This window comes from Cyprinus carpio, unplaced genomic scaffold, assembly GCF_018340385.1.
Source record: "Cyprinus carpio isolate SPL01 unplaced genomic scaffold, ASM1834038v1 S000006655, whole genome shotgun sequence".
NCBI classification, from domain to species: Eukaryota; Metazoa; Chordata; class Actinopteri; order Cypriniformes; family Cyprinidae; genus Cyprinus; species Cyprinus carpio.
Window position 1 is genome coordinate 343,245 of NW_024879279.1, and position 25,075 is coordinate 368,319.

Genomic DNA, 25,075 nt, shown 5'->3' on the forward strand with positions numbered 1-25,075 from the left:
GTCTGTCAGCATAGCAGTGATAGAAAAGCCATGTTTCTGATGACAGAACTTAGCGAATGCTATCTAGACAGAGAAGAGAAGTGGTCCAGAACTGAGCCCTGAGGCACCCCCAGTAGCTAGATGTTGCGACTTTAGACACCTCACCTCTCAAAAGATACCTTGAAGGAACTATCTGAGAGGTAAGACTCAAACCACTGGGTCTGCAGTTCCTGGAGATGGGGCCATTTTTCCAATAGGGTTGACAGGGAGAATCTGGTGGTTTCAATGTATCAAAAGCAGCGGACAGATGCAGCAAGATAGGTATAGAAGAAGATTTGAAATCTGCTGTTGTCAGTCTTAGGGCTTCAACAACTGAGAGCAAGGCAATCTCGGTCGAATGTCCACTTCTGAAGCCAGATTGGTTGTTGTCCAGGAGGTTGTTCTGTGGGGATGCGAAAGCAGAGCATTCAGTTAAATGTTTTGACAGTAGTTTACTAGCGTGCTTCGTTAAAAGCTTAAAATCAGAGTGATTCTAATAGTTAACATTTTTGTGAGTTTTTAAAGGGCACCCAGTAATTTTATTTTGTTGTGTCTTGTTTTTTGTTTATAGTGTACTGATATCAAATCAGCACATATGCAACATCAAACAAATAAAAGTATCGGTAATGTTGAATACATGAATGGTACTTTGGATAAATACGTTTGCAGTTATTCCTTTAAAAATAATATTGATATTTTATTATTTTATATGTATTATTACACTATTGCAGTTATTTCTTTCAAAAAAAAATAATTTAAGCTTGAGTTAAGGGGGGATTTTTGCTAACAATTAATTGTCAAACAAATAATTGCAAATGATTAAAGGGAACAGTTTGCTTAAAAAAATTTACTTACCCTCATGCCATCCAAGATGAGTTTGTTTCTTCATTAGAACAGATTTGGAGAAATTGCTTACCAGTCAGTTGCTTACCAGTGAATTCTCTGTAGTGAGTCCAAACAACTAATAAAAACAAACTAACTCATCTATGTCCTGAATGGCCTGTGGGTATATTAGGATGACACTTTTTGCTTTATGTATGGATATATTATACGGGCATCCAATTTTCTCCAAACTTTCTATGTTCACTTAAGATATAACTGACTGTGTTTACAAGGATTCTCACCAAGATATGCATTCTGGCATAATTTTGTATGTAGGGTAAACATACCTATTAAGCTCACCAAAATCTACATTGAGACATTTTTAGTGCACAAGATATTGGTTTTAGTACAAACGTTATATTAAAATAAAATATTAAAGTCTACGTGAACCAGAAGTTGCTGCCGATTTTATTTCAGTGTATGTGTATTCATGAGACGGTTTCCAGCTGAAATGGAATATTGATATTCTGTCCAAGCCGGCCAGAGAAGGAATGCCATTCCAGAGCGGAAGCAAATGTTCAGATTTTGATTAAAGATTACCAAGACAAACAGTTTTTTTTCAGCGGATTAACTTGCACGGATTAATTGTTCACATCAAGACTTGCAATGTGCGCTAGTAAAGTAAATAAAGTCAATTTTGATTTCATGTGGACTTTCTCTCACACAAAAATATTTAATTTTATTTTAAAATGACAAAAGCATTTCAAATAAGATATACATCATTAAATTAAAAAAGTCTGGCTGTACATTTTTGTACCCTTTAAGCACACCCCTGTTCCCATTAAGATCACATCATGTTTTATTAAAAATTCTCGTTTATTTTAAGGGAAATGTTTCAAGAATAATTGTAAAAATATATATATTTTTTGAAGGTACAAAGTCAATCAGAAAAAAACCAGAACACTAAAATCAAGCAACAAGGGATCCAAGTCTATCAGTTTTATGTTCATAGTGAAGTGTCATTTAGGCACATTTCAAAATCTACACTAGTCCACGTTCAGCTAACATATTCAAAAATCAAATAAAACAAACCAATAAAACATTTAATTCATGGGGATGAACACAGAAACTAGCTTCATTATGAAACCTCTTTTTAAATGGATGTCAGTTTATAGTCTCTTAAGTCTGGAATACACTACAGGATTATGCCCCTATTTTCCACTGATGTACAGTCTGAGAGAAGTTCACAGTAGTTGCCAAAGGTCAGGAGCCAGTCTGCAGATTTAAGTTGACAGAATCCATAGAAAATCGATTAACTTAACTTAAAGGGACAAGCATCAGTTAATATTTAAAGTAAGTTTATGAAGTATTTACATAAACGTTCAGTGTGGGAAGAGCTTAAAGAGAGAACACTGAGCTTAATTGGAGCAGCAACATTTTGCTTTTATAAATTTTACTCCCTATGTAATCATTTATTAAAATGAGTGGATTTTGCTAAATAAACAGTCTGGGTCATATATTAAGTTCATACATATTTTAATATGAACAACTAGTATTGACAATATCTATGAAATTATACTTTTCTTCTTTACTGATGTCACACCTGAAGCTGGTGGTGTCACCTTAAAACAATATGAAAACTGTCAATTTATAATATTATGGTTGCAAAAGTACAAGCCAGGAATATATTAGCGTAGCACATACTTTACAGCTAGTCAACGTAACTGTGATTCTGTAGCGTCTGACTTAAGTTATGTTGCTTAAACTATCTTCTGGATCTAATGTAATTATTTCCCACATCCAAGTTCTTGGTTATAATATGCAAAAGTCTGAGCATTAATCTCTAAGTTTACAATAAGTAGTGAAAATTTACCCAAAATAAATATCTAAAAAATGTACATTTAAAGGAGCTCCTCTCTTTGGGTCCAAAAGTTTTTAGACTGCTTTCAAAATGGCCACCAGACCGTGTGAACAAATGGAGACTCATATCTCAGTGTGCAATGATCTGATTGACTTGAAATTATAGGATGTATATAGTAACAAAACATAGCCAATTGGTTAAGACATCAAGTAGGATAATAAATTATTTTTTTTCTTTTTTATAATCTGAGCTCAAAATTGGAAGTGTGCTTAATGGGTACCGTGAGCTTAATAGATATGTTTACCCTATTTGTCCGTCTCAGTGCAATAAGATGTGAATGAGAGAACTCAGATTGGTTTTCGCGCACAGTCTGAGAGGCTACTTTGAGTGCACAGAAAACCATGGCTAAGTGCCAAATTGAGTTCTTTCACATCGTCTTGTACTTAAATGGTTTGGAAATCACTTGAATGTTTAAACTGGGCAAGACTTCTAAAACAACGAGTCTTGTTGTTGAGCTCTGTTCATACACAAGAAGTCATTAAATTATATTATAAATCGCAGGCCAATAGATTTTCTAGAACAGAAGTGTTTCCTACATATGCTGGACTTTTGCTACTAAGCCAAAATATTTTTATGCGTTTAAATGGGGATTTTTCTTACACAACAATTACTTTAGAGTTTTTTAGAGACATATGATAAACTAAACTTTACTGTTCATAACAATTATAAATTTAGTATTACCTCATGGGTGGACTTGAATAGGCTTGGATTCTGGTCCTGGTGCCAGCCAGCACCGTTTGGCATGATGTTATACAAATCCCGGACCAGCCTGTGTAGTCCCACCTTAGCCACATGTAATATTTTTGAAAAAACAGTGGATGCTTATCAAGTATGAACTTAAAATAAATAACCCAAATAATTCGGTATAACTCACAAGGTATTACTTATGCTATTTTATGTTGTACCATAATAAAACATGAAACCAACACCATGACTAAAACTACATAATAGACACGAAACGGAACATAAGGAAAAAAAAAAAAAGAGGCTTATTTTCCAGCCGTTTGACACCAAAATCATTAAACAAAACCCATAGACTTCAGGAAGATGGAACAGGAAATGCTAAAATTGCTCTGTTTCTGGAGTTTTTGGACTAACAAAAATAACGCTTATCCCTGGTAGCGCTCAACACCGAATAGAAAATGTGTTATTCTGCTAGTCTGACGAAAAAAAAAAAATCACTATGAAGGGGTAATGCTGATTACAAATTATTACGGGAACCATTGGACGTGAAAAATGAATGTTCCTCATATTTAGGATGGACAAAATAATGAAATTAAAAATGCATCTTTAGTGTGTGGTTAATCTCACAATTGCAGTTGATCCTGCTCTAACAGTCACCAACATCCTAACTTAAGCAGCTGTACATCCTAAACATCCACCTCAACATCCTAACTTCTTAATAATTGTTTTAATTGCTCTTTTTAGTTTCACATGTCATTTTAATGCTTCTGTTCAATTGTTTGGCCTGATTTGACTAAATTTGACCATAGTCAAAAAGTCAGTATTTCAACAGTCCTTCTGTTGGTTTATGTTCTAAATTTAGAAAAGGACACCCTTTTTCCTGGTGCCGGCGCCTATACCACTTAAGCAACTCCAGAAGTTTCAGAGAGGAGAGAAATACAAAGTGGTAAGTCCAAATTCTTCATAAATAATAATAAAAAAGTATATAAAATTATGCTTACAACATCGTCAAAACTGTTTTCCTATAAATTAATATTAATATATATATGTTTTGACTTTTTTATTTGGCATGTAAAAAATGGATGCAAGTCACTGTGTGGAGTGGCAGTGTGAACAAAATCTCACATCTCTATCAATTTTTTTCCTCCGCAAACACTTTTGAAGTATTTTTTAACAGTCAGCCATGAATTTTAGAGTTTTTATTAAAGCAAACATTAAAAACCTTACATAGGAATGGTATTGAAACACAAACCAGTGCTTTTTTTTTTTTATTTTCTTTGGAAATAAAGGATACCATTTCACTGGTATATATAACCAGTTGGTATAGTTGTCAGTACCAATTTCGATACCACAGAACATTTTGTTTTTTGCCTGATTATGGTTGGATAATCAGTACCGATAATGAAAAACATGAAAGGAAACAAAAACTTTAAATATATTATAATTATCTGTAAATTTGCAACACAAATGTCTAGGAATGCCATTTTACTCTGTTTTCGAAGTAATGTGATAAGTGGTAATCTATAGTTTTTTTAAACATAAATCATAAATTTGACAGTATACTTTAGAGTAAAATAATACTATATTTGAATGTGAGGGCAAACTATTTACATTTTTTTTTCGCTATACTTATGGCAAGGTAACACATAGTTAACCCACTAACAGCCACTTCACAGTAATTGTATATTTCCAATTCTGAAATAAATTTCACGTCTCGTCTTGAAGATACATAGTGAATGAATTTATCTTTTTTTTTTTCAGTACTATAGAGCTGTTGTGTGGTTTGTGGACACTTAAGATTCTATGCTACTGTGGAAATGGCATAACACTCAACTTTTCCTAAATCTCAGTTGGGTGATCACTTGTTTTCATACACCAAACTTCAAACCCCTTGATGCCATTGCTTGCATCTTGGACATGAGCACACAAGTACATTATAAACATGCGAAAACTTTTTATGTTTTCAGATGATTTCACTCTGCTTTTATTTGTCAGCCTGCAGGAGCCAGTCGAAGGCTGAAGGAAGCCATTATATCCTCTGAGGCCATGTCTGACCTCGCTCAGAAACAGGCTGCGCGATATGATCTTTTACTTCCAGAGGATGCTGGTCTTTTAGGTTCCCATTTTCATTTCGATGGGATCATCTGCCACATGACTATAAACCCTCAGAAGTATTAAATAATAGTTTAACAAAATGGTAAATTAGTTTTACCCTCACCTTCCTTATAAGTATCAATATGATTTTTTTTTTTTTCTGTTGTAACACAAGTTGAGAAGGAGAATGGTTAATGTCAAGCGGGCTCTATTTCCTAACAATAAAAAGTAAATGTGGCTTGTGGACTGTTAAAAGAAGCGCTTAACAAAGAAGTGAATCCATGTGACTTTGGTGCTATATTGCAGATAATTTATTCGACTGATATTGATTTTTTCACCTGCTGATGTCCTGGAGCCGCTTTAATATCCAGAGAGTAAAAACACATTTATTAATATTTGTGAAACATTCCATTTAAATATTTACAACTCAGTTTCAGTGATTAATTCACACTAATCATGGCCACTACTTTTTTGCGTAGTCATGCACAGTACAGACTAAAAGATCTGCATAATAATTTATTAGTCAGAACTGTTTAATAGAGACAGTGAACTAGAGAATGGGAGCTTCGTGCACTCAGGTGCTGGCATGTTTTACCACCAACAAAGTAAAATTCACGCCTAATCCCTCAACATATGTGGCCAAACAAAAATATTAGCCAATATATCGTCCTGTTATCTTGTTCGAATATATATTAAAACTACCTTATCAACAGTGTTTTTAAATTTGTTCCACACCAGGGCTGGACTGGGACATAAAATCGTCCTGTCAGTTGTGGGGGGGGTCCAGGGGGCCACCACAACTAAAACTTTCTATAGTACAGTACCGGGTCAAAAGTTTTGGACAACATTACTATTTTTAATGTTTTTGAAGAGTCTCTTCTGCTCCATCAAGCCTTCTTTATTTGATCAAAATACAGAAAAAACAGTATATTGTGAAATATATTACAAACTTAAACTAATAGTTTTCTGTTTGAATATACTTTCACCACAAAAATAATTTATTCCGGTGTTGCACAAAGCTGAATTTTCAGTCATCATCACGTGGCAGCCCTCCAGTGTCACATGTAACATCCAGGCTATCACATGATCATTTAGAAATCATTCTAATATTCTTAATTGATTAGGAGGGCTGGAGAACAGTTCTGCTCGTCTTATATATTTGATGAGACGAAAGGTTTAAAAAGCACGCATTTATTAAAATAAAAAAAACTCTAATAATATAGTATATAATAAAGTTTTCTTTACTATCACTTTTTATCAAGTTAACCATCCTGCTGAATAAAAGTGTGATTATTAAAAAACGAGAGCAAGAAAAAACAAATTACAAATACTGACAGTAGGTAGTATAGATATTACAAATTATTTATATTTTAAAAATCATAGCTTTTTTTTTTTTTTTTTTTTTTTTTGTTTTGTTTTTTACTTTGTAATTCATCAAAGTATCCTAAAAAAGTATCACATGTTCCTAAAAATATTAAGCAGCAGAACTGTTTCAACTTTGATAATGAATCATCATATTAGAATGATTGTCTAAAGGTCATGTGATAATGATCCTAAAAATCAGCTTTGCATCACAAGAAATGGAAAATATATTTAAAAAAAAAAATATTAAATTACTATAAAATATTTACTTATTATAATCTGGGGGCTTTAAGTTAATATTTTTTGGTGTAAGTTAATTATTAATTTAAAATATATTTGGACTTCAAGTAAATATTTTAGGGTCAAAGGTCATTATATGATATTATATTATATAGTATTATTATATGAAGTTTGTGAAAAGCTAATGTATTCAGTAAAATCATAAAAATAAAAAATTCCCTCATTAAAAAATATATGAACTAGAAATAAAAAAGAAAAACAAAAGAATTATTGCACTTGCATTGTCACATGCCAGTTTAATCCGACATCAGATGAACTGCAAATGTGTTCAATTATTGAATATAAAACCTGATTAATCTCATTGGATCTAAGGGTACATCCCCACATGTCACTTGACTATCTCTTTTAGTGCCTTGATTCACAAAATTAAATGAATTTTAAGAGATATATTTGCTGATTGCTGTATATATTATAGCTTTATTGTTTATAAAGCTCTTACTAGGGTAAAGCCGTTCACTCCAGGCAGGTGTGTCGGCGCTAAACTTTGCCGTGACACCGACCTCCAGGATTTATGTATTGATGATATATGGTTTTATTTTGGGCCAGTGCGATTACATTTTTCTGTGAAATGTTTAAGAATGAATGTGAAACTCACATTATATGATAAAACGCATGATGTAAACACACAAAAACCTCACGCAAAATTCCTCAGATGAAGAAAACAAAAAAAAACAGAAATATCTGCAGTCCCTCGGGGTCTGTTTAGCACTGGTGTGTTACTGTAGTTGGTGCGTCTTATTAGGCTGCCTGTACAGGGCCTGCCAGGGAATGGTTATTGTAAACAAGGGACTGCCGTTAAGGGACTTTAAAGGATTGTAAACTAAGAGATCACACATGCCAACAAGGAAATATTCGGGACGGCCCTTCACCGACACTCAAAGATGCCCTCAGAGATCACACATGCCAACAAGGAAATATTCAAGTCTGCTTAAAAGTGCTCAGTTCGCATTGATATGCACCAGCAAAAAAGATTCTACCTTATTGATCCAGTAGTTGAGCGCAAAACTCTCGGGCGTAGGGCACGGTCTCGTCCCTGTAATCGGTGGGTACTGAATGCATCCGGCCATCACCTCTCTCCACACTCACGGCTTGCTGCAGTACCCCATCATCAGCGGGGCAAAGTTCATAGTAACGGTGGGCGCTTGCCAACTCCTGTTTTAACATTAAGCCTGTTAGATTCCTGTAACAGCAAGCCCATCTCCTGAATTCGAATCCTGACAATCTAGGGCGGGGCGATAGAACCGCTTAACACATAAAAAGCATATAATGGGAATTGTACCATTTGGAATCATAAGTACAGTACTTTGTGATTAATTACACAGCTCAATACTAAACGTAAAGGACTACAGATAATTCTACAAATATCACAATCCTATTTTGTAAGAAGGAATTGTGGTACATCAATTAAAAATGACTATAAAGAGTAGTTATCACACCAATTAGCGGTCTGATTTCTACACTTTTTCATTACAGGTAGGAGCAAAATTCTGCCTGTAACTGAAAGAAATGAATCGTGACCATTTGTTTTGGCCACAGGAACCACAGCGCTGCATGAGAATGTTCACTTGTCGATGATTACGTCATTGCGTGTCTCTGGAGGTGTGTTTGACTGTGCTGAGAAACGGCAGCATTGTCTAGAACTGTCAAAACGCATGCTTGCTCCCCCGTTGCTCGACCCAATTAGAGAAAATCTTCCCTGAGATAGGACAGTCGCTCCCGCTCGCTCCCCCGTTGCTCGACCCAATTAGAGAAAATCTTCCCTGAGATAATGATTTTGCATGAGTGACAATATTAGCATTAATATTTTAACGCTCTCGGCAAAGCATCACAATCCAGAGCCAGGTCAAAGTATTCTATTGAATGATGGGGGGGGATTACATGGTACTATGTGAATGATTTGTGAAGACGCTTCCCAACTATCATCGACTTAGCTCAGTTTTTCCATTTAAAATAAATAGTTCAGAAGCGGATTTTCCTGGGAATCTGAGGACAGCAATTGCAACGAAATGTGGCCCACACAGCGATCTCAATTTACAAATTACCAAGTCAGTCGTGGCTTCTTACCTGTACGAAAACAGAAGCATTGAGATAAAAACTTACGACAGATAACTGATTTTGCAACTCTCTGAGATTCGCATTAGCTAAACCTTAATGAAAGAAAGAAAGGGTGTTAACGCGGGCAAACACTGACTACAAAAAGCATCATAATAAACAGCGTCATGACTGCCTTCCAGCTGCCCTGACGTTAAAGTCTCCTATAGCACATCAACTGGCACCTGCTGATTATTCACTGGCCTTTGTTAATGGCAATTTGGAGTCATTTTTTAAATGTAAAATTTACAACCCTGTTATTTTTATTACTCAAGCCCAATTAAATATTACAACTACCACTTGGATTTACACACCATAAAAAAACTATATTACTAAAATATGTAATATACAATGGTATATACATGCTTTAGGAATATAAGTATTTTTAACTCCATTTTTTCAAACTTGTATTCTTCTGCATTAACTGCTATGTTAGGTAAACTAAGAGTTTTTTAACAAGGGAAAGCGTTTGGGGGAAAAATTGATTCACATATGAAATCACGAAGAGAAGTCAGCAGTCAGCTGTGATAGCCCAGTGCGACGACACCACGCAACAGTTTAGAGAACGCCACATTGTCAGGTGGTTGAAACAACATGGCGGGAAAAGAATTCATGCAATAGAATCTTACTTGACAACTTACTTTTCATATATTGACCTGTTTTGATTGAAGTAGAAAAGTAGGCCTTTATATGGTCGCTATAGGTCTTTTTCAGGCTTTACACACACTTAGCTTGCGTCAACATGGACACGCGAAAAGGCGTTTTATCATTATCACCACGTATCCTATAACATGATGAACAAGGCAATATTTTTAAATATGAAAATAGTTCAATATAAAATATTTAGCCTAGATATTAGAAATCAGTTTATTAGAAATGAAGTAAAACAATAACATGATATTGAAAAATAATAATTCAGAATAACTTTAATTCAAGTTTAATTAAATCTGTGAGTTGTATGTAATAGATGTAGGGCGCTTGGAGGCTCTTCAAGGGCAAAAGGTTATAAAAGTGCAGATCACATGTTTTTGCATGAAGGCAGTCCGTATCCAGGAATTATGCTGCATTTCATCAGTCGTTTGCATTTCATTTCCTTTTATATTTTGAGTTTTTTATTTTCATTTTAGTTACCACATTCTATAATAGAGAGGAGATGCAAAGACTGGGTTTGGAGAGAGAGAGATAAGACGGAGAGTTAAACTCCTCCTGTGAATAAATATAAAATAACTTGTATTTTTTTTCTTAATGATCACTATATAATTCAGGTGGACCCGAAAGAGGAAGTATGCGCAAAATTGAAAATGCTAGTAAGCAATTGCACCTTATATGAAAACCCAAAAAAATATTATCAGCCAATATATTTTCAGAATAGTAGGTAAATATGGCCAATTTTGCTGTTTTTTAATATAAGGGATTGCTAGAATTGAGTGAGTGGGTGTCAACGGTAAGTGTAAGGGGGGGTAAGGGGCGGGGTAAACCGGGCGTGGCAGTAATACCTTAGATTTATTCATGAAACGAAAATGTATAATATTCTAGTACCTTTAGCCTATGTTCCTCCTAGAAATTAAAGTATTACTGCTCTGACCCTGCTTGGCACTACGTGCTAGCAAGTTCATGACAAATATTGTTCACATACTGCTCCATGTTTAAGCTACTGTAGGATGACCTCCTTAAAGGCTCTGCGTCTTTTTAAAATGGGGGGAGTGTTGCTCAGCTCGGGGGCTCTACAGAATCCCCCACAGCTGCTCAAGAGCCGTTTTAAGATCGAGTGTGGCTGGTCAAAATACATGTACACGGGGGGCGACTTGCGATATTGTCATCTTGGGTGAAGATCTGAATATCTTCACTGTCATGACTGTTTTTTTGATCCCAAAATACAGAAAAAACGGTAATCTGCAAAATGTTATTATAATATAAATACGCGTTCTATTTAATATCCTTTAAAATATAGTTTAGTTCTGTGATGCCCAATGCTGAATTCCCAGCATCATGACTCCAGTATAAAGTGCTCACATGATCCTTCAGAAATCATTCTGATATGATGATTTATTATTAGAATTATCAACAGTTGTGCTGGCAAACATTTTTTTTGGAAGCTGCGATACTTTTTTTCAGGATTCTTGATGTTACACCTCTCTCCACCATCCTGTCAGATCTGAGTGAACACTTGACGCCTGACAGTACACGCACATTGCTTCACATTGCTTCTTCTTCCCGGTTCTGTACACACTGCATAGAATTCCTGTAAATGCGGTTGTCACTAACTGTGTCTTTCGGGAGTTGATGCGGTTGTCACTGCCGTGTTTTAGTGAATTATGTGTGTTCAGAACGCGATTAAGGAGTAAAAGGTGAACTGACAACTGAATTCAGCTGCAGTGTGTATGTGGCCTTAGTTTCATTTGTAGTATATAGTTATTTGCAGCTTTATAAAAAATAAATTCAGCAAATTGAATACAAATTAAGCATAAAAATTTACAGAAAATACTTTCTACAGATGATCACAAGATGAATGGCTGCTACGAGTTCATTGTGTGAAATTGTATTTAAATAAAGCAACTAACTGAATAAAATGTCCTAGAATGTTACTATGGCAACTATATTTTAAAGGAAGCTACATGACAACATATCAGAATTATGATCACTACAAACATTAAACTTTAAATAGATGATCCAGAACATTATGTATTTAAAATTAAAAACACAGATGAGTCATATAACTGTCACATTTCTGTTGTGTTGTGTTTTGGATTTCTCTGTATTTCTGTTCCCCTGCATTAGTTCCCTGGTTAATCTGTTTCCTTAGCTATTCATTAGTCTCACTGGTTGTTAATTAGCCCGACACCTGTTCGGTTTCTCCCTTCTCTTTCTCCCCTGTATTTAAGTCTTCTGTTTCCCTCAGTTCATCGTCTGCTATTATTTGGATTTACATTGCTAAGCTTTTGATACTGTTTGTTTATGGACTTGGAAATATTTTTCTCTACAAAAGGGGGGCCTGGCAGTAAAAGTCTGGGAACCACTGGCCTACTCAAACACACAAACAGTGGAAAAATCCCTTGTCCAATCCCTTACTTTTTCTATAAGGTTAAAATATTTTGCCTGTATTTTTTTTTTCTCATATCGCAATATAATATCGATATCGCCTGGACAGTGTAAAATATTGTGATATGAATTTTAGCTCATATCACCCACCCCTATGCTTACAGAGAATCTAGTGGTAGAATAGTGACGTTACACATAAAAAGCATGTTTTTTTTTGTTTATATATATATAATTGTTTCTGAAGGAAATCGAATGTCTTCAGAAAAATGGATGTCATTTTCATTTAATCTTGCATGTAATGTCTGATAAAGCAGTTTTTTTTTTTGAGCTGAGGGCTGCTTTGTGTACAGCAGTTAACGGGGAAACCTCGATCTCTCCCACCCCAACAGCGCCTCCTGCTGGCAGAGAAAAAATAAATAAATCTAACTACCTTTCTAATCTTTTGTATTCTATCTATTTTCTTTTCATTTATTATACAATTATAAAAAAAGACCTCTAACACTAGCTTGCTCTATTCTTTTTCTATTCTATCTGTTTTCTTTATTTATTATATTATTTAAAGCCCTTGCTACGTGTACTGCGTTTAAGCTAACTGAGACTTGTTTTAGCACTTATATATCATTGATCTTTTGTTGTTTTTGTTTTTTTTGATTGTTTTCATTTGTAGGTCACTTTGGATAAAAGCGTCTGCTAAATGACTAAATGTAAATGTAAATAAAAACACCCGCACTCAATGTATGGGAAACACTGTAGTCTCGTAACTGAAGTGTAAACTCTGCAGATTACATCATTGTCCAGTATTGTACTGTCAGCAATTTATTATAAAAACATTTTCAGAATTGTAACATACATGTTTACATACATAATCGTTCAGGTGCATGTGTAATAACTAGCGAAAACTTACTTCTTCTTCATCGTCTTGTCTGATGCACTAAGCCACGACCTCCCCCCTTCCCACCCCCAACCATTCAAATTTCCGTAGGCGGGAATTATTTTAATGATATTGTAATGGGCCGCTTTGTGATATCACAAAACCCGGAAAACAAATGCTGTAGTCCAAACAAGCTGTTCATAAAAATTAAATATCTCCCTTTGAAGTGGACTTAGAGATTTGTAAGTTTGAAGAGCTTTTTTATGCCCAAACATACACACTACACACTAACTAAAATTAAAAAAGTGAAAAAGCATAACAGGACCCCTTTAAGTCTTCTGTTTCCCTCAGTTTATCATCTGCTATTATTTGGATTTACCTTGCTGAGCTTTGATACTGTTTGTTTATGGACTTGTGGATATTCTTCTGGATTTATTATTAAAAACTCCTTTTGAACTCTTCTCCTTCTTTATGCACTTGATTATCTCAGCCAACACCTAACAATAACTCAATGGGGTTATTATTATTTTTATTTTTTTAAATATAATATTTACACTATTGCCCTGATAGAGAATTTATACTGTCATTATTCTTTTGTTTATAATCAACATTTATACATCTTAACTCAATCTGACCCTTTCATTAACATTGATTTGCTACATAAGAGACATTGTCAGTGTGCATTGTTTGTCTCACTGTACCCTGTGTAATAATACCCTGGCAGTTGGTTTTGTTGGCACTGTTTGTATTATACTCACTGTGAATAGAAGTAGATTTCTGCTGCTCTTTGCGCATTCTGTACACATTCTGTATTATGAATTTTGGAGCCTAGTAATTACACAAAGGCATTTTGAAACTGTTGAAATATGTTAACATTAACTTGACAGACTTTTTAAAAAATCCTGTATATTACTGTTTTCTTATGCTTTACCATTTAAGAACCTTACTCAAAAATTAAAAATCAAAAACATCTCAGGACATTTCCCCAATCAAGACTTCTTGTGCTTTACCATTTAAGAACCTTGTTCAAAATTTTTGATTATTGTAGGTATAGTTTTATTGATATCAGTATGTTTTTTTGCATTTTCATTGTATTTATTAAAAAGTTACAAATCCGTAAAAATGTATTTGTCTGCAACAGGAATCTGCTAGTGGGTGGAAAGAAAGGTCATGTGGCCTGCATCGACTGGCAAACCAAAGACCTCAAGTGTGAGATGAATGTCATGGAAACAGTGAATGATGTCAAGTGAGTGCACATATCTTTTGATTTTCTGGCACACATTCTTCACATGTTGTAGCAGCCATTATCACTGAAACAAAAAGTCCTAGCTTTCAAATTCTGTCAGTGTTATTATGAAATTGTGCTTAATTCTGCATTGTTTAATATAGTGTGACAGAAGTTTCAGCATAACATTTACATGAATGAACATGAGAATGTATGTTAAAAGATACAGCACAACTTATTGAAATGCATCATGTCTCAAGTAATCACTCAATCTGTGTTTAACTGTGGAAAGACATCAGTGAAACGGTTTGTAAAGAATGTCACGCAGTGTTGCATTTACCTAAGAAGAGTCATTCAGTAATAAACACATTATTCACTTAAAGGGTTAATTCACCCCAAAATGAAAATGCTGTCATTGTTTACTCACCCTCATGTCTTTTCAAACCCATAAGAGCTTTGTTCATTTTCGGAACACAAATACTTTTTGTGCGTATAAAGCTTACCATTTTACTGTGAAAATCGACACGCTCTGTAACATATGTTATATGTTAAATTTTATTTGTATGATATATATTCAAGTTAAGTTGTATCAAGTTGAATCTAGATATTTTGTGTTATATTGTAGAATCAAGATCATACGTATCAATCAATATTGAGACTTGTACATTTCTGCTTCTGTTACCCAGCCCCTGTGGGGGAAGTGTGGGTGAACTTCAAAAAAACGACAACCTCGCTTGCTGGGGCCATTTTTGCAGTGGCACAGAAGGGCTCTATATCTATGACTCAAAAGGTGGGAGCTCCACTGTTGAAGAAATTCAAGGGCGTCTTAAGAATGCAGTTTCTGCCCTACCATTCCTCTGCCACAGGTCGTCAAAAAGTTTTTTAAAATTTTTAATTTTTTAGGTTTAACACTGCAGCCAGTTGGCTAGTGTCTTTTCTGTTTTTGCTGTCATAATCCATGGAAAATCTTGAGAAACATGGATTCCCTTTGACTGTGATATGTCAAAAAAACTCTAGATAGTGAGCTGTTCATTGGTTTTAATTGAAATAACAAATGAGTAAAAAAAAAAAAAAAAAAAGATTTTTGTAAACAACCAAGAAAAGCGTTGGTAAATGGATGAACAGCAACTGGAAATGTTTTTTTTTTTAAAGGGCCTTTGGGAAAAAAAATTTTTAAATTAATACTCTGTTTTAAAACATAAATTAAACTGATTAGTCTTTTTAAAAAAAAAAAAAAAAAAAAGTGATTCTTTTTTTCTTTTTTAGGGAATTATTTTTTTAAATTTTTTACTCATTTAACCTTTTCATGGTGAAACATTTAAAAAAAACCCCCGGTTTGTGCTTGAAAAGAAATTTAAGGGGGGTTTTCCCCTAATTTTCAGGCTGTAGGATTGCAAGGACTAAAGAAATGTTATCAGCATGATGGTATAAAACTGAACATTTCTAGTCTGTTACCACTGTAGCCGCTAAAGAAATGTTATCAGCATGATGGTATAAAATAGGGAATTTTAAAAAATCAGGAATATATTAATATATATATCTCGCTAACAGTTACATTAAAATTTTGAAGATGAAAATGTCAATTTTATATATCAATAACTCATTACAAGGCACTGTAATTTACTCATTAATATTCAATATTCCATTCTTATATCAATTAAAGATATCTTTTAAGGGGAAATTAATGCAAATCAAACAGTTTTGTCCACAAACGGCGTGGATTAACTTTTCAACTTCAATAAAGTTATCATTTTAATTTCCCGGAAAAAAAGTTTCTGGCCATGAAACCATTCCGCCTTATAAAATTTAGGGTTCTGGGAAAATAACAAATAAGCTTTAGCTAAAATCAAACATTTCATTGACTTCAATGATATTTTAACAGAACAATCTGAATATATTGGCTTTTTAAAAATTGAACTAATAATACATCAAACTACGATTCAAAGAGTAAAATTTAAAAAACAATACAAAAAGTAAAAACAAATACAATACAAAAAAAATAACAAAAGAGAGAGAGGAGAAAGGTGAAAAGGGGGGGAGAAGGTGAGAAGAGATGGCAGAATCATCAGAATGATCCGATATGGGAAAATCACATACAGTAACCTTTTTTAAAGACAACAAAAAACAGATCACCCTTTAAAGGGGAAAAGAAAAATTAAGCAGGTTTTAAACTTAGGGAAAAAATCTTGCATGTGGGGATCTTTTTGCCTGCAAGAGCTGCGGGCGTGTGCTTTAGAGCTGGGGGGTTTTTTCGGCTTCGGGGAGCAGACTTTGGCGGTTTTGGTTCAGGCGTGGGTTACCCAAAAAAATAATTCAGGTTGCTCCCCGTGTAGGGGGGGAATTAAAAATAAAACTTAGTAAAAAAAGCAAAGAGAAACGGAGATGAAAGCTCCCCAAGGAGCCATCCGGGCAGGCGTTCTCCGGCGGGGGAAAAAAAAGTGCAACGAAAGTTCTGTTCAGTCTCTTATGGGGCTTTTCCGCCTCTGTTTTTATGTCTATATTGGCAAAGTTAATATTGAATCAAGATTAGTTGACACATAATTAAAATGTGAATGGTTTAATAACAATATTTTGTTATGGTTACACTTGAATTGGTTACAAAATAGATGAAGGTTGTAAACATATAGTAAAAAAATTGTACCTAACATGTATGTAAAATATTACCTGAGAGAGAAAGAGAGAAGGGGAAGATGGAGAGAGGGAGAAAAAAGAGGGAGAGAGGGCAGAGCCCTGAGAAGAGAGCTCCAGCAAAGGAAAGAGTCAGCAAAGAAAAAACCAGCAGAGAGAAAGAGCGCGAGCAACATTTACAGTCTTCTTTTATCCCTTCCTTGACCATGTGACTGAAACCCAAATGTGAGACATTCAAACTGACCAATCAGCAGACTACAGCTTCCACCCACTGTGCAAAAGGTGTGACAATTAGCAGACCCCTGATGTATAAACATGTTGGCTACAGGCCTTGATCGATATCAGCAATTCTGTGCCTTCAGGAATGCCAATGGCCCTTTTGTTACTCAAGATAGTTTGGGACAGGAAAACAGAAGTCCTTGATCATTTTTGACCCTACAGTAACTACCTTAACAATTGTACCTCAGCCTTAAAACAGGTTTTCCATATGCCAATAATAATTTCACCTTTCAGAGTGCTACAGGGTTTCTGCAATATCTGGATGTATCGGTTGGTAAAGAGGTCGCAGCCATCTGCACAAAAATGGGACCGCTAGATGTGATGTCACAGAATCCCCATAATGCAATAATTCACCTGGGCCACCCAAATGGCACCGTCAGTCTATGGTCACCCAACCAGAAAGAGCCACTTGTAAAGATGTTGTGTCATCGGGGTGCTGTTCGTTCCTTAACAGTGGATAAAACTGGCACGAGAGTATCACAAAGTACTGGGGGGATTTCATCAGTGCGGGGGGCCGGCAGTCTCAGACGGGTTGTTACAGTAGAGCTGACGGATGAGTAACACCATTAATCCTTACCTCACAGAGCCTGTAAGCTCTTCAGTAATGAATTCCAGATTCTTCAGAATAAAAAAAATCCCATTGTGATTAGAAGTGAGACAAAACTGAGAAATTAAGTATGTTTTATTAAACTTACTTACAGACGAAGATTGTTGTTGGTAGTTATGTGATTTCGGCTTCGGCTCTTCAGCATGAATATAATGTTTTTGAGGTTACATGCGATCATTTTGCGAATCTCACTAATGACATCAAAACTAGGGCTGCATGATATTGGAAAAGACTGGCATTATATGAATATATTGAGATAATTGCAATATGAAAGACTAAAGGAGTTTTCACCAGATGACTTGAATTTGGATAGAATGGCTCATTGTAGAGTTACTGGGGGGATTGTTTTGGGGAGGGGGCATCTACTGTATATAGAAAGCAAAATAATAATAATATAGACAAAATGCGATAAATAAAAAAAGAGGGTTTTACATGCCCTGTCAATTTTCAGAAAAAGTGAGATGAGAGTAGTCAGATGGCTTGATTCATGTTGCTGGATTAGACTTCTCGACTCATGAATTGTTTGTTGTGAGTATGGACACATCCTTAATGGGGTCCTGACTAATTAGATGTCGTTGAAGCTTGAGGTGTTATGTTTCTCCTCCCCTCATATAAATTCTTCTTAGTCACGTGGTTCCTAGTTTTTCTGGTCTTGCAGAGTATAATTTAGACATGATTTCTATAATGAGAGTATGATACAGTTTATCAAGAACTGACTGATATCAAATATTGAGAAACACTTTATAATTCACACCCATAACAAACATCAAATACTTCCTATAAACCTATAAGTAACGTACTTATGTATTTTATGCTATACATGGATCCATATGTGCAAAAAAAAAGTGATTAAAAACATTACATTCTAAAATAAACAAACAAAAAAAAAACCTTGTGACTTTCTGACGTTTACAGGTAAGGATTTAACTGTGAGATGTAAGTTATTCACTGGGTGAAACATTTCTTAAAGGCTTTAAAAACAGACACCCGTGAAAGCACCAGACAAGCAAGCCATGTTAAACTATATGGCTATTACTTCATACACAGCATTGTCATGTTTAGGATAACTTGGGTAGTACACTTTTCCTGCAGCAGCTCATTCTGTGTCTTCTGCTATATTTAGTCCATATTCATTCTTCACTTCTGTAAAGTGATGTCAGATTTGATCAAATACTTTAACTTCGTTTGTTGGTTAGTTGCTGCAGCCCTAGATTATACCTTACATTTCCTTTATCTATACCAGTAAAATATTTGTTTATTGCAGGTATATGGTGACGTCAGGTCTGGACAGAAAGCTAAAGGTGTATGATATCAGAGCTTTTAAACCTCTTAACTCCTGTTTCCTTCCTGCTGGAGCCTCTTGCTTATCTCTAAGCCAGAGAGGACTACTTAGTGCTGCTACGGGAGATATTGTACAGGTAGTGTACATATACACAATATATACACAAGTAAAATTTCCTGGACAAACATTTGTTGTTGGTTGCAAAGAGAAAAAAATTTTCATTTTTCTAAATATTGGAGTTTTTTGGTGCAAAAAAGAAAAAAAATGTTGCAAACTGACTTTGAGAAACAATATCTGAAACTGCATTTTATGACCGCTTTAACCCATCCCTGAAATCAGACCAGCGGCATTTCATTGTAATCATACCAGAACCGAGGCAATGGGAAATTACTGCTACACAACTGAACCCTGTGGCATTAACCTTTTAAGGATAGTTCCCCCCAAAATAAAAATGATCTCATCATTTATTCACTCTCAAGTTATTCCAAACCTGAGTTTCGTCTTTCTTCTATTGAGCACAAAAGAAGATATTTTGAAGGATGTTGGTAACCAAACTGTTCTCAGTACCATTTTTCCCCCATACTTTGGAAGTATTTGTTTACTTTCTATTGTTTGTTTACATACTTTGTTTATGTTTTCTTCTTTTGTGTTCCACAGAAGAATCTCATGCAGGTTTGGGACAACTTGAGGATGGTTAAAGAAGATTTTTCCATTCAGCACGCAACATAAGATTGAACAATAACACATTAATTGTTTGAAATGTTATATATAGATAATTTGAAAGGGATAAAGAAACTGCATAAAGTAGGACACATGTATGCTTGCTCTCTTGAAGCTGCACGCACGATTTGCAGTTAAGAATTTTAAGAAGTTTCTGTAAACAGCATTGCAATATTACAATATTGTTAATTAGAGTTACTATAACTATTATTACAATAATAGAGCTGTATGTTTGTGTCCATAGGTTTATCAGAACGTTTTGGGAAGCAGTCCTGTATCCAAACCCTACATGGCTCACCGCCTTCGAGGGCAAATTTGGGGTCTTGCGTACTGCCCCTTTGAAGATGTTCTGGGGATTGGACATGGAGAGGGCTTCACCAGCATGATTGTACCAGGTAAGACAGGAATACATTTCCACACCTTCGTACCAGGAGTCCACATACATATAGTCAGTTGTGTTTCATGGATGATGGACAGATGTCTTTTTCAGTACTTTTCTTGATTCCCAATACAAACATTTAAACATCCTTAAATCAAAATACATTTACTTCAGATGCAAAATGAAGATATGAAGTCTTGTAAAAAACTTAAGTCTGTTTGTTTTAAAGAACAACAAATGTGTCAGTGGAGAAGAAATACTTTTTTTTCTTTTTTTCTTTTTTAGAGTCCATTGTTCTTTTCTGTTTTTTTTTCTTTTCTTTTTTTATTAATCTAACTTTATTTTGATCAGTTTAACAGAAAACAAGATCACTATTGTAATTTTCCTTCTTAAAGGGGTCCTATTATGCTCTTTTACAAAGTCTTGATTTTGTTTTGGGTGTGTACTAGAACAGGCTTTTACACTAGGTTGTTCGAAAAACACATTATTATTCACATATTTTACATTATTACAACACCTCTCTCCCAGTCTGGCATGAACGGCTTGAATAGTTCCTGTATCAAATGAAGTTCGGAATTCTTTATTTTTTTATGTTATTTGATTGGTTATCTCCCGAGTCTGGCATGAATTTTGGCTCCTTTTGGAGCCTGGTCGGGAAATGTCACGCCCCTTACCATGCTGCGAAATTCAGTGTAAATATTGCATCAAAATCAAATCAATTTGAGCTAGATTTAAACCCGGATGATTGTAACCACTCTAAGTTTGTCTGCATTGGGAAAGCTAGCGTGTCTCTGACAGTGATAACACTTGTTGTCTTCTCTAGTGCAGCTCAACCAGGTCTCATCCCATTCATCGATCTTTGTGAAATCATACATCCAAGAAAATATGCGTTGTAGTCCAAACGAGTCGTTTGTTGTAGTTTTTGAAAAGTGATTTTTGTTAAATAAAATGTCTCCTTTTGAAGTGGACTTTGAGTTTTGTAACTTTGCAGATCTTTTTATGCTCAAACAGCAACATTACAGACTAACTAAAGTTGAAAAAGTGAAAAAGCATAATAGGTGTGCTTGTTTAAGAATCTTTAGACATTTGCACTCGATAACAAGACAAGAACACTCTTTTTACAGTGTAATCAGAAGGTACATGAAAAGTTGTTTCCGTATTCTGGTGTTTGTGAGTGACCTCTACAAGTCTTTAAAGCTATTTTTGTAAAATGATTTAAAGTATTGAAGAGATGTGTTGGAAGATGTATTTTCAAAGTGTTGATTATACAACTCATTGTCTGCTCCCTAGGCATTTACATCTAGAGGACATATTGATGTTTTGTGTTCCCTTCAATTTATTCCTTAAATTTGGCAGAGAAAAAATGCGTACTGGCACACACAACACACATAATGTACATCACCATGAGAAGTAGTGAATTTTTTATCTGTTTTTTTCAGTATGTTACAGAGCTGCAGGGGTTGAATGTCACCGAAAATGTACAGGGCACAGTCCCCTTATAACTGAATAAAAAAAGAGAGAAATTTCCCTGCTTTTCTGTGTCACTCCAGGTGCAGGGGAACCAAATTTTGATGCTCTTGATACAAACCCATACCGCAGCTCTAAACAGAGACAGGAGTGGGAGGTCAAGGCTCTGCTAGAGAAGGTGCAGCCTGAGCTGATAGGTTTGGACCCAGGACAGCTGAGTAAAGTAGACCAGGCCAGCTTTGAGCAGAGGCACAAGGAACAAGTTGAAGCATTGGTAAGTTTATGCCCCTGATGTTGTATGTTTTGGCAAACCCTGCACACTGACAGTGAAACAGCAACAAAGGCAATTCCAGTTGTTTTCAATGGACACGAGCGACAGTGGCCACTGCAGTCAGGATGTAGGCATGTGGAGTCCAGCGACATGACAGATGTTTAACTTAATGCAAATGAGCAGTGGTTTTTGGAAGTGAAGTCAGTGGAATGCAAGTGATCCATCAGATAATCAGGGATTCTGTGGGTCTAAGAATATGCCCTATGTGCCCTAGATTTTGGAACAAAGCTCATCTGTACAGAGTACAATAAGCTGTGCCATTTCTTACTGAAGTGAGAAGTTTCTTCAGATATTTGGCTCTGACTTAGACACAGAGATATACGAGAAGGTGGAAGGATCCAATCCAACTTTCGGCTAGTCAAGATTTGTCCTTGAGGGCTTTGGCTTGGGGTCAGTTGAGTCAAATTATTTTCATACTTTTTGTAGAAGTATGAATCATAAACTCTAGAATGTAACAAATATCAAAAAGGTTTGCAATAGAAATATCAAAAGGATAGCAATAAAAAATGTAGATAATTAAAGCGGGGACTTTCAGTGTTTTTAATAAACCTCTGGAAAGCATTCAGATTGGATATGTGTGTACCAGTCAACATCTTCATTCCAAATTCATGAGCTGTTTTAACTGTCAGATACTTGGCCATGGCTCTGCTCTTTATTAAAAAATAAAAAAACTGTGGAGAAGCCGTTAATGAATCAGGATGTATGAGTCAAAATGCAGCAAATGTTCAGCTAATTTGTACAGATCAACAGTCTTTGATATATATCATTATAGCAATTTGGCCTGTTTGTCACCTCATATTTATACCCTGTAAATCAGAAAATTATGGCTTGTCACTTAATAATCACTTTAAAAACCTACAATATAAATGTGACTCTACTTCAGCTAGATTTTTACTCATCATAAGAATTTTTAAGTGTTTTTTTTTTTTTTTAAAGGTGGCAATAATTGTGGCACACATGTTGTGAGTAGATATATATATATATATAGATATATAGATATATAGATAAATATATCGGATAAATTTGATTTCATGAAAGAAAGACGAAAAGGAAATTCCTATGAAGCTCCTAGTTGGTTTTGTTCCTATTTATCAAGAGCCGCTTTTCCACTGTTGGGCCAGTGCGAGCCAGTGCTTTAAACAGGCCGGGCGGGGCTAATAGCCTTGGGCCTGTAGCACCGAGGCCAAAATAGCACTGCGTTTCCAGCATCGGGCCAGAAGCTCCGCTGCGCTTCACTAAAACCCGGCCTTTACACGCCTCTCAGGAACAACGTCATGCAACCCTATCATTTCACCATCAAACAGAAATTATCAGAAAACTAATATGAAAGAAGTCACTGGAGCTAGCGCTATCACAAAACGAACATGATAAAAGCAGCCTTTTTTTGCATGCTTTGATAAAATATTTAAATCCAAAAACATCTAAGTTTTACTATAATTGGCCTAAGTGATACACATCATAATGAATTAATTTATCAGGATTGAAAATTAGTCACACAGAAATAAAGCGTTATGAACATAGCCTGCTTATTCAGTCGAGTCTGTTTCTGTTCATTTGTAGTCACAGTAGCCTTTATACATCACATTTAGAAAGAGTGATAATTTCTATATTTTTATAAAAGCTCCTGAACAAAAACCATTATTATATTTTTATGACATAGACTACGCGGAGCTAAACTCTCGAGACGAGACTTTTGACAGATAAAATATGTAACTAAAAAAAACACATGATTGTGATATAGAGAATAAGAAGTTATTCTGATTTCTTCAAGTGGTCACATTTACCATGATTACCATTTACTGTGGTAACGTTAATACCTAGCGTGCATAGTCTTTTGCATCGCTTATAAATATTTCTGACCTTGTATGGTGATTATAATCCGCATCGGATCGCGTTATTTCAAACACTCGCTGCTGACTGAAAGTGAGTTTTGAGCTCAGCTTATTTTAAAAGATTTTAATGCTGGTGTTATAGCTGTTATCTTTATGAAATGATCTGCAGCGATGACGCTCTCCAGACACGGAGAAACTCTGCCTTCATTCATAACCACTCCTCTAGCCCCAGCTGGCCCACTTTGGTCCAAGGTTTTCGTCGGGCCAAAAAACCCTGGCCATTGGCCCCTAAGAAGCATCGACGAGGCACGATCAAGCGGCGGAAGTGACAGTGGAAACGCGACTGGTCTTGGCACGCACTAGCTCGCCCGCTTTTGGCCCGACAGTGGAAACGCGGCTAAGGGTGCTGACATTGCAGTAAATGGATTCAGAATGCATCCATCAGTTTGGTGTCATTAGTTCTTACTTTGTGTCTTGTCTTTGTTTCAGGGCTTTGATCCATTGGCAAAAGACAAATTTAAACCAAGGACAAAGAAGAAAGGAAGAAGCTCGGCTGGTGCCATAGAGAAAAGAAAGAGGAAAGTCGCACATGAGGATCAGAGGGTATTTGTTTTTTCCCCTCTCTTTCTGTCTTGTCTCTGTTTGGAATCATCTCCCATTGTTTGTGCTACAGACATGATGATGTCACATGTAGATGGACAGGTAACATTTCTGACTGATCAGACTAAAATGTTTGCCTTGTGGACAGCAAGTAAAAAGTGTCATAGTATTCCAGGAGGGACCAAAGCCATATATAGAGGCCAGAATATCATAGAATTAAAGGGTTTTTGAGAGCAAGTCTTTGTTGAACTTAAACACAAGCCTCTCTCAGAATAGTGTTTCTATTTTGCTCTCTGTTCACCCCACTTCTTCTTTATTGTGATTCTGCAGGACGTAATTCGGCAATCCGTTCAAGAGCGAACAGAAAGAGAGAAAGAGCTGAAAGAGAAGTCCAAAGAGAAGAAAAACTTGGAAAATAAGAGAAGTTTTGACGAAAAGAAGTTGGGAAATAAGTCAACACTTGACCGTTTTAGAAAGTAAAGATCCCTGACTGCTGTGAACCCATCCTAGAGGACTAATTCAA

The 25,075-nt window shown here is 35.5% G+C and overlaps 1 pseudogene; it reads left to right on the top strand.

Moving 5' to 3' along the window:
* The window catches only part of LOC109104823, a 43,180-nt pseudogene extending 18,105 nt beyond the window's left edge, over positions 1-25,075 (top strand).